General features: G+C 43.3%; 1 pseudogene; it reads right to left on the bottom strand.

Annotated features, from left to right (window-relative positions):
* Window positions 1–8,586: 8,586 nt before the first annotated feature.
* Window positions 8,587–8,705, bottom strand: LOC118611864 (annotated as a pseudogene).
* Between the last annotated feature and the right edge of the window lie 667 nt (window positions 8,706–9,372).

Genomic DNA, 9,372 nt, shown 5'->3' with positions numbered 1-9,372 from the left:
ATAACTGAAACAATTCAGCAAATTTTAAATTAAACAGATTTTAAAGCCACAAGTCCACTGATCACAATTTAATCATCCACATCCCATCAATTCACCACTCATCCAGATCTGGGTTCCCCTTCTTCCTCCACTACTATGTATTTCTTTCTACCAGTCTATGTCTCATTCTCCTTTTCCATTATTTTCCTTTCCTGTATTCCCCTACCCTTCTCCCCTTTTTCTCTATTTCTCTACTCTTTTCCTATCCCTTTTCTCGTGAAACTCTTTGAAACCATTTCACTTCCAGTTGCACTTTCTCCCTAACTTTTCTGCCAATATATCTCCAAGTACTTCTGCTTCTTTCTGCCTCTATTCCTGGGTCCCCTCGGCTCCCCGTTACACTCTTGCCTTTCCTGTTACACACCCTCTGCTCCAACTCACTGGCACCCCCAGCTGGCTAAGCTCAGTGCTGTTTCTTTTTCTGCTCTGGCATCACCACCCCCCCCCGCCCCCTCTGTTCCTGCTCTACGCTCTCCTAAACGCTTTCTCTCCTGACCACTCTGTCTTTAGTGCTTTGTCCTTTGTTGCCCCGACTCCTGCTACCAAGGCCCCCTCTCCCTTTTTGCTTCCCTCCATCTCTCTGGAGCTCATCTCTTTCCTCTATACTTCTCTATTTTCTTTCTTCTCGTGGTGCTTTCCAGACTTCCTCTTTCACTTTCTCTTTACAAGTCCCGCCCACATCCCCCTTTTGCCGTCTCCTTGGCCTCCTTTCACTGATTTTTTGCCTTCTCACTTGTCCATTTCTCTTTCATTCTCCGTCTCTTCCTCTTGATCGCCCTCACACCCTTGTTCTGCCTCTTTCCCGGCCTCCCCTTCGCAGTCACTGCTTCCATAAAGCCGCTCCCCCCGTGGGGGAGGTGATCCGTACTTGTGGCACCCGGTGGTCTTCCCTCCTAAATCCCACAGACAGAAACGTGTGCTCTTCCTGGGCGTCGGGCCTCATGTTAAATGGAGGTGGGGCGGCCATCTGCAGAACCCCGGTCTAGGGAGGAATCCGGGCCTGCATGGGCCGAAGCTGAGGGTTGGGACGCAAAGGGTTTGGAATCACCTCCCAAGACTTTAAATGGCGGCCCATGGGGAAAGGGCTGGCCAGTAAAGATTTACGCAGGAAAACGCAGCAGGTGGAGTCTAAGGGCCTACAAGCGGAAAGACCCCAGGGAACCCTCCTCAGAAACAGTTCAACCAGCAATGAACGCGGACTCCACGCCGCAGCGGAGCCGTCGGGTTTGGGGACTTCGCACCCGGACACCGAGACTCACTGCTTCAGGAGGCGCGGGTGCCGGGATTTCACCCCGGTAGCAATCTCCAGGCCTCACCTGTAGGACTGTGGACTGAGACCCGCGAGTTTAAACCAGAAAGACCGACGGTCGGCTTTAGAGGATCCGGGCGTCTGCGAGAAACTGCGCGCGCGCGTTTCCCGGAAAATAAGGGGCGGGGCCTGGGCAGAGCACTTCCTGAATACCGGAAGGTCCCGGGCTGAGACCGCGGAAAGATGGGGTGTGGCCAACGCGAAGGTGGCGCGGCCCCGCTGGTGGGTGGGGTAGTCCCAGCGCACGGGCGAGAGCCCCTATTTTCAGAGTTCTGAATCTATCACTTTTCTCCTGTCCTGTAAAGCCGGGCTGCTAGCTGCCAATTCTAAGTCGATGTTTCAAAAGTTTGAGGTAAAATCGTACAGTTCTGTGGGCCACATATGTTGAAAACTAAGATGTCTACGTTTTAACGGGTTCCAAATGGTTTATTAAAAAATTTTTTTGCAGAGGGGTGGAAGCTTCTGGGGCTCCTTGATCTGAGAACCGGGAATTCGGTTGTGTCACCGGCGCAGGGGTCATTGCCCCTCCAGGATAGAAATCAAGAGAGTGGGCCAAACAGTTTTGTAGAAAAACGTTTATTAAATGAAAGCTTCATATACGAAGGGGCCACACACACTCCGAGAGATTACAGATGTGCCTCCCCGAGGTCTATTGGCATAACGTTTTTCATGTCCTTTTTGGGTCAGTGGCTGGGTTACCTTTACTTGAGGGGAGGCATATTCCTAAATTATCCTGGAACGGGTTAGGGATTTCTGAGAATTGGGTCGCCACCCCCATGTTGGCCTTACATGGGCTGCACGGGATCTGCCGTGGCGCTGGAGGACAAGTCTTCCAGCTGGTGCCATGCGCGGTTTGGGGGACGTTCCCTAAATCTGATTACTTCTCTTGTTGCAGTTACTGTTCCAGCCGTTTTTGTTTGTTGTTGGAAAAGTATGGTTCAAGGTTGCTTCCCTGGCGGCACCTTTTTGGCTAAGTGACTAACCACATTTGGATCCAGGAACATTTCCTGCAATTAGAATTTAAGCAATCTAATTCAACAAGGAGTACATTTGCCTGTACGGGGAATGCAGAGTTGAATGTGAAATTCGAAACCACTTGAAGCATGTGATAATTTAGGTCACCAACCATTTCTTAAAAAAAAAAAAAAAAAAAAAAAAAAAACTAACTTAAAAAAAAAGATCTAAATTGTGTTGTTCTTCATATTTTTTATTCCATACTTGAGGCGAATGGTAAACTCACTTTTGTGACATCATGATTTATTTGTCATATGTCTAAATAGTTCAATATCACTTATATTTATCGAAGAGTAACTAGAAAGACCATTTTTATGTAAAAATTATGTTTATGTTTTAGGTCATTTGTTTCCTACTTCTGACATTCTGAAGGAAAAATGTCTTCCTTTTAAAATACTTTTGGATAATGCACCTGGTCATTCACATAATTTAGAACATCCAAACATGAAAGTTGTGTGTTCGCCACCAAATACAACTTCCTTGATCCAGCCTTTATAGATCAAGGCATTACAGTATTCCCACCTTTAAGATTAATTATATTAAGTGAAGTTTTAATAATATTTTTAATAAACTTGAAGATAACAAATCACTTAGTTACAGAAGTCTGTAATAAATACACAATTTTAAGTTTTATCAAGAATACTGCTTTAGCTTTGAGTGATATAAAGCTGTCAACTTTAAATGCTTGTCGGAAAGCAATATGGCCAGAAGTGGATGTACCAGAGAATATGGTTCCAACAACTGACAAGGGATTAACTGGCATTATTAACTTTATTAAATAAATTTCAAGAAGACTTACAATTTGAATGTAGATAATATTAATGAATTACTAGTTGATCACAAATTAACTGATAAATTAATTCACCTACTATCTGAAGCCCATCCTGCCTAATAATACGGCGGTGACGTTGAACTAGTTCCATTCACTGAAGTAAATATTTATTTACAAAGCTCTTCAACTGGCCACAAAACTGGAAACTGGCAATTCTCGATATTGATCCAAACATCGAACGAGCCATAAAATTTCAAAAAGATTTTTTTAAAGGTTGCAGATAATATTGAAGAATTTCTGAAAACAGCAAAAGATGGGGTTGGGAAAAGGCTATCCAAAAACATAAACATAAATAATGAAACCGAAGTACTTCCAAATATTTCAGGTGAAGATAGTGACTGTTAGATTCACCAAAGGAAGGACACACAAGGCCGAAGGGGTTAAGCAAGGTTCATTGTAGCAGAGTGACAGTTGGGCTGAGCTGAAGATGGCATCAGCCCCGACTGCAAGGGGACCTGAAACTTATTTGGGGCTTCAGGCAGGCTTTTCCTGTGGGACTATTTCCAGCGGACAAATTGATGGGCAAGGGAGGGGAGTCCAGTGAAACTGGAGGTGAGCATGTAGCGTAGCCAGCTCAGTCCCAAGATCTAGTTCCCACACAGGAGGTAAGAGAGGAGTCTAGTTCCCACAGTAAGGGGTAGGGATAGGGCTCTCCAGGACCTAATAGTGACTTTGTGCTGATTAAAAAGGGAAAGTATTGTTGTGGCGCGTTCAAATCTAAGACCCACGGAGCCAACTGAGATTAATTATGAGCCTTTATTAGCCGGCCGGCGACCGATTCTCCCCTCTAGAGAATCAGCCCCGAGCTTCCAGAAGAGACAGATTATAAAGCCTAAACCCACATCCTGGTGGGCCTTGATTATGCAAGCAAGCAGATTACAGAGGCAGATGTTGGCGGTTAGTTTTGTTATCTATACTCTGGTGGCAATATTGTTTTATTGTTCTTCTTGGGAGCCTCAGGAGCTATTTTCTCCTAGGCAGCTGGCGCCTGGAGATACCTCTCTCTGCCCTGTCCTTGGGGCTGACTTACTGAGGAATTGATACCAATAACCATAACAATATAAATTCCAAAGTAGTCACGGCCAGAATAAAGAGGGGAGATGTGAACAGGGACGATGTTATTGCAATGCACTTTTACACCGTTACAGCATATTGCTTTAGAGTACAGTACAGACACCAACAGAGAATAAAATTCATTTTGGTTTTCCTGAATTTTCATTAGTATTTTTTGTGAAAATATGTGAAATAAATTTTTTAATGATTTATATCGGCCTATTTCTTTAATATTTTTTTTTCGTAATGGTAGACTCTTTTTTATGCATTTTTCTTCCATGTAAAAAAAGATGCATGGAACAGATAATCCGCGTACATTCAGAGGTGGGTATATAAACGCTCTGGGGAACAGTGTTCCCCAACTTTCTTGGCACCAGGTACCGGTGCTCCTATGAAAATTGCATGCCTGATAAATTGAGGTGGAGTAGTGCTAGCTCTGGGAAATGGCTGCAAATACAGATGAAGTTTCACTCGCTCACGGGCCACTCATCTCCTGCTATGCAGCCCGGTTCCTAACAGGCCATGGATCAGTACCCAGTACCGGTCCACAACCCAGGGACTGGGAACCCCTGCTGTAGAAGACAATTGAATTTGTTTTCACCAAAAGAATACTTTTGCAGAATTTCTAAGGACATGTGATAGGGATGTCTAGCCTCTTTTTCATGAAACTTAAAGCTAATGATCGAATTGCCAAAAGTCTTGTTTATAGTTTCAACAATCTTTAAGGTAATATCTATGAATTAATATCCACCATTCTGGATAAAAAGCCTTTTAATATATATTAACTGTAGAAGGTTTCAGTTTCTATGCCATGTACATTTATGATGTTTCACAAGATGTAAACATTAGTTATAACCTTTAGATGTTCATTACATTTGAGTAATCTAGTATTTAGTAAGGTTAGAACATCGTTACTCATAAAAGTTGTAAGATTTCATTCCAAAGTGAATATTCTTATGGTCCCTCAAGGATTAAATTTTGGATAAGAACTTTGCCACACAAATTATACTTTTTAGATTTCTCTTAGGTATTTATTTACTGATGTTTAGTAATGTTTGACTGTTACATACATTGCCCCATTTGTTCTATTTTTAAAATCTCCCACAGAATGAATATCTGGTGATTAATGAAGATTCATCCTGTCTATGAAGTCCTTCCAAATTTGTAAACTGTATTTCTAGTATGTGTAACTGTGATATTTTGCTATCAGTGAAGAATAGATCAGATTTTTCCATCTTTATTGCAAATGTTGGTTGTGACACTAGAAAGGATTCTTTCAGGAAGTGAAACTAAGGAACCACTATGAGACTGCTTACTGCATTACATTTAGAATATGTGTCCTCATTTTTAAATATCTACAGTTCACCCAGATGTAACTGAAAGCTTATTTCAGCCTGTTATCAAATCGTTCCATGTATTTGTTTCCCGCATTCTTTTTTTAAAAAAAAAATAGTGTCAGAGATAGATTTGGGGATCATTAGACGGTATATTATGTAGGTTCTGCTGTATTATGCAATACCGCCAACCACCCGTGTTTGCAGGAAAGAGATATCAGCATGAACTCCTGTGTTCACAAGAAAATTAGTAAGTGGCTAATGGAATTTCTCATCAAACTCAGAATAGTGGTGAAGCCAATTATAGGTCAAAGTCAAGAATGCATTTTGTTCATGTTGTTTTGTTGTTTTTATATTTATAAGGGAGGGAAACAAATATTCATAAGGAAAAAGGGTATTTCTTGAATCACAGGAAGTTTTTTGACATCCTCCTGTGATATGACTATAAAAGAGACAAATTATTAACGATTAATAAAGACTCCAAAAATTTGAAACATGCAGTAACTATTTTGACACAGCAAATTAAACTCTATCACAAAAACAGAGACTATATGTCTTAAGCACACATAGTACTGTGTGGACGCAAAAAAATAATTTTCCTCCTACCTTCGAAGCTCATCTGACTAATAAACTGAACAGAGACAAGTTGACAGGAGAAAATGTCACAAGTTTATTATGGATATACATGTAGGGCTGGCTGCCATTAAGATAGCAGACCCAAAGAGGCATGTGCAGTTGAGGTTTATATGACATTCTGGAGCTAAGGAGAAGTGGTGGGTTGTGGTTTGGGAATTCAAAGGCAGGAAGGAAATTCACATGAAGATGGAAAAAGCAAATGTTTGGTAAATAAATGTTTGCTGAGCCATCTTAAGAATCGAACACAGGATTTTGAACAACTGGGCCTTGCTAGGTTCCTCTCGCTCACACACTAGTTTATACTGCACTATAGTTATCTCTGAGGATATCAGCCTTCTGGGAGCAGTTCCTCTGTCTAAATTCATTTAGGCAGGTAGAGGGGGAGGAGGAGCAAAGGCTCTTTGTGAGCCTTTTGTTCCTTAATAACTAGCTTAAAACCAATATCCCAAAAGGCATATCTTGGGGTGGCAAACTCTGCTTCAGAACACATAATAATTATCACTATCAAAAACAAAACATACAAAACAAAACCTGTACTTTGGAAGTGAGTTTATACAAAAGATTATTAGGCTATAGAGAATGTTCTGACCACAAGGGTCTCAAAGGTCAGACAGAAAAGGGCTTTTATCTTATAGGGGCGAGGGGTGGGGGTTGGCACCGGCAAGGCTAGAAAAGAGCAGGGGATGGGGGGGGGGCGTGGATGAGCAGGTAGCATGACCTACAGTTCATCAGGAAATGTCCCTAGTCTTAGGAGGGGCTGTTAAGAGGAAGAACAGTTTCTAATTACTCTGCTCAAGGATGATCACAGTCCAGGAACCTAAGACGATCAACTTAATTTTGATGAAGGCATGTTACAGGCATTTTATTTCAGATGGATGGCAGAGAACAGTTCAGCTAATGATTTATAAGACAAAAAAAGGGGGGGGGCAATTTGTAGGATTTGTGTCTGGCTTTTTTCTAGATAAACAAGTGGGCTACCCCCAAGTCCAACCTGAGTAAGATCAGAAGGAGAGCAACTCCGCAGCAAGCTGCTTCTGCGAACACGAGGGGTTGGGAGAATTTCTTTAACCTTTGCTGGGTTCAAGGATGATAAGTCTCAGATAAAGTTCCATATGATCACTATTATGACATCGAACAAAGGTCAAAAAAAGTACAAATGTTTAGTAGGAGAAAAGTAACATTAAAATCTTAGACTATAATAATGAATTTGTTTGGGGATTCCGGTGAATATGACTTTAAGTGGCAATGAAGGGCCCTGCATCTTCATTATGGCTATGCTGTGTCTGTTATTCATATTGTTGTGGCACGTTCAAATCTAAGACCCAATTGGGATTAATTATGAGCCTTTATTAGCCCGCCGGCGACTGACTCTCCCCACTAGAAAATCAGCCTTCATTAGCCAGCCGGCGACTGACCCTCCCTACTAGAGAGTCAGCCTCGAGCCTCCGAGCCTCCGGAGGAGGCAGCTTATAAAGCCCAAAACTACGTCCTGGTTGGCCTTGATTAAGCAAGCAAGCAGGTTACAAAAGCAAAAGTTAGCTGATAGTGTCTGGCACAAAGAAATATGGTTTCTGGTGGACAGCTTTGTTATCTGTACTCCAGGGGCAATATTGTTTTATTTTTCTTCTTGGGAGCCTTGGAGCTATTTACTCCCAGGCAGCTGGCACCTGGAGAGAGCACTCTCCGCCCTGTCCTTGGGGCTGACTTACTGAGGAATTGATACCAAAAACTATAACAACGTATTTTCCAAAGTAGTTACGGCCAGAATAAAGAGGGGAGATGTGAACAAGGAAGAAGTTATTGAAATGCATTTTTTTTTACACCATTACAATATTTAAGACACCATATCCACATAAGAACTTCCAAACCTGCAGAGAATTTTTCTAAAAAGTTACTGGAGCCGAACAGAAGAAACGCTTGGATGCAAGATCTCAGGAGTGAGAAAAATGCTGCCCCAAAATGACAGTATTCAGTTTCTTTTATGCATTTGGCATTAAGGGAAAGGAAGATTACATGAAAGTGGGAAGCCAAGATGGGGATTGGATTACAGGATAGTTAACAAGATTTAAGTGTTCTCTTGAGGGTGCTCGAGCTTTAGGAGGGGTATGAAGAGAGGTATTCCAAAGTCGTGTTAACCCAGATGCACAGAAACAAACAACAGGTAGGCTTGCTTAAGGCAAAAATAAGCTTTTCATTAAAGAAGTTACAGGACTGGAGTGTCACTTACATACCATAATCTGCAGTTAGGAATTTATGATGAGATTACCCCTAGAGTTTACTTTCAGTAAAACCCCCTTTTCATCCACAGGCTCCACCCTGCTGCAACCTGTTTCAATCTTTACTGTTCTTTCAGAACAAACTTTCTTTTACGCCTACAGAACCTGGTCTTCCTAGGTGGTCTCCCTGCCAAGCATTAACCACGCCCAACCCTGCTTAACTTCCTAGATCAGACGGGATATGGCGTGTTCAGGGTAGCACGGCTGTAGACCAGCCCAAGCTTTCTGATGAGCTCGTAAGTCCATACCTTTGTGCATCTTTCTCCACCATCCCTATTTTCCCTGCTCTGTCCCTGGAGGGGCCCGGGTAAGGCATGCATCGCCCTCCTGAGGAAGGACTTTGCCCCACCGAGTTTTTCTGCAGGAAGGGGTCAAGAGTGAGAAGCAAGGTTTCCAGCAAGAAAAATCACGAGGCAGGCTGTCAGTTCTAAGTGGACCCCCTAAGGAACAAAGGTTGGTGCCAATACCTGCCTCAGATCTTTAACCAGAAACCGATGCAGACTCCCGGGTCGCAAGCAGCGACTGGTCTTGGAGACCTTATGGTGAAGGCGGAGAGGAGGAACTCCCTGCCGGAGGGACAAGCGGGTTCAGGAACTTTAAATTAAGGGGCGAACCCCGAAACCCTGAGGAGGAGGTTGGGGCCGTGAGGATAGCGACGTGCAGGTCTAAATCAGAAACAACGAGGAACGCCACACCTGACTCTTGCCGGTTGTCCGCGCTACCCGCTTCCGGGTCTGCAGAAAACTGCGCGTGCGCGTGCGCGGAAAGGAGGAGCCTGCGCGGTCAGGGGGCGTGTTCGTAGTAGGAGCGGGGCCTGGGCGCCAGGGCTCTGGCCCTCGGCCCGCGTTCTGGACCTTTCTTGAGTTTGTCTTGCTGCCC

This window comes from Rousettus aegyptiacus, unplaced genomic scaffold, assembly GCF_014176215.1.
Source record: "Rousettus aegyptiacus isolate mRouAeg1 unplaced genomic scaffold, mRouAeg1.p scaffold_m13_p_14, whole genome shotgun sequence".
In the NCBI taxonomy this organism is placed as follows: Eukaryota; Metazoa; Chordata; class Mammalia; order Chiroptera; family Pteropodidae; genus Rousettus; species Rousettus aegyptiacus.
Note: the sequence above shows the minus strand (reverse complement) of the source record. Positions and strands in the feature narration are given on the sequence as shown.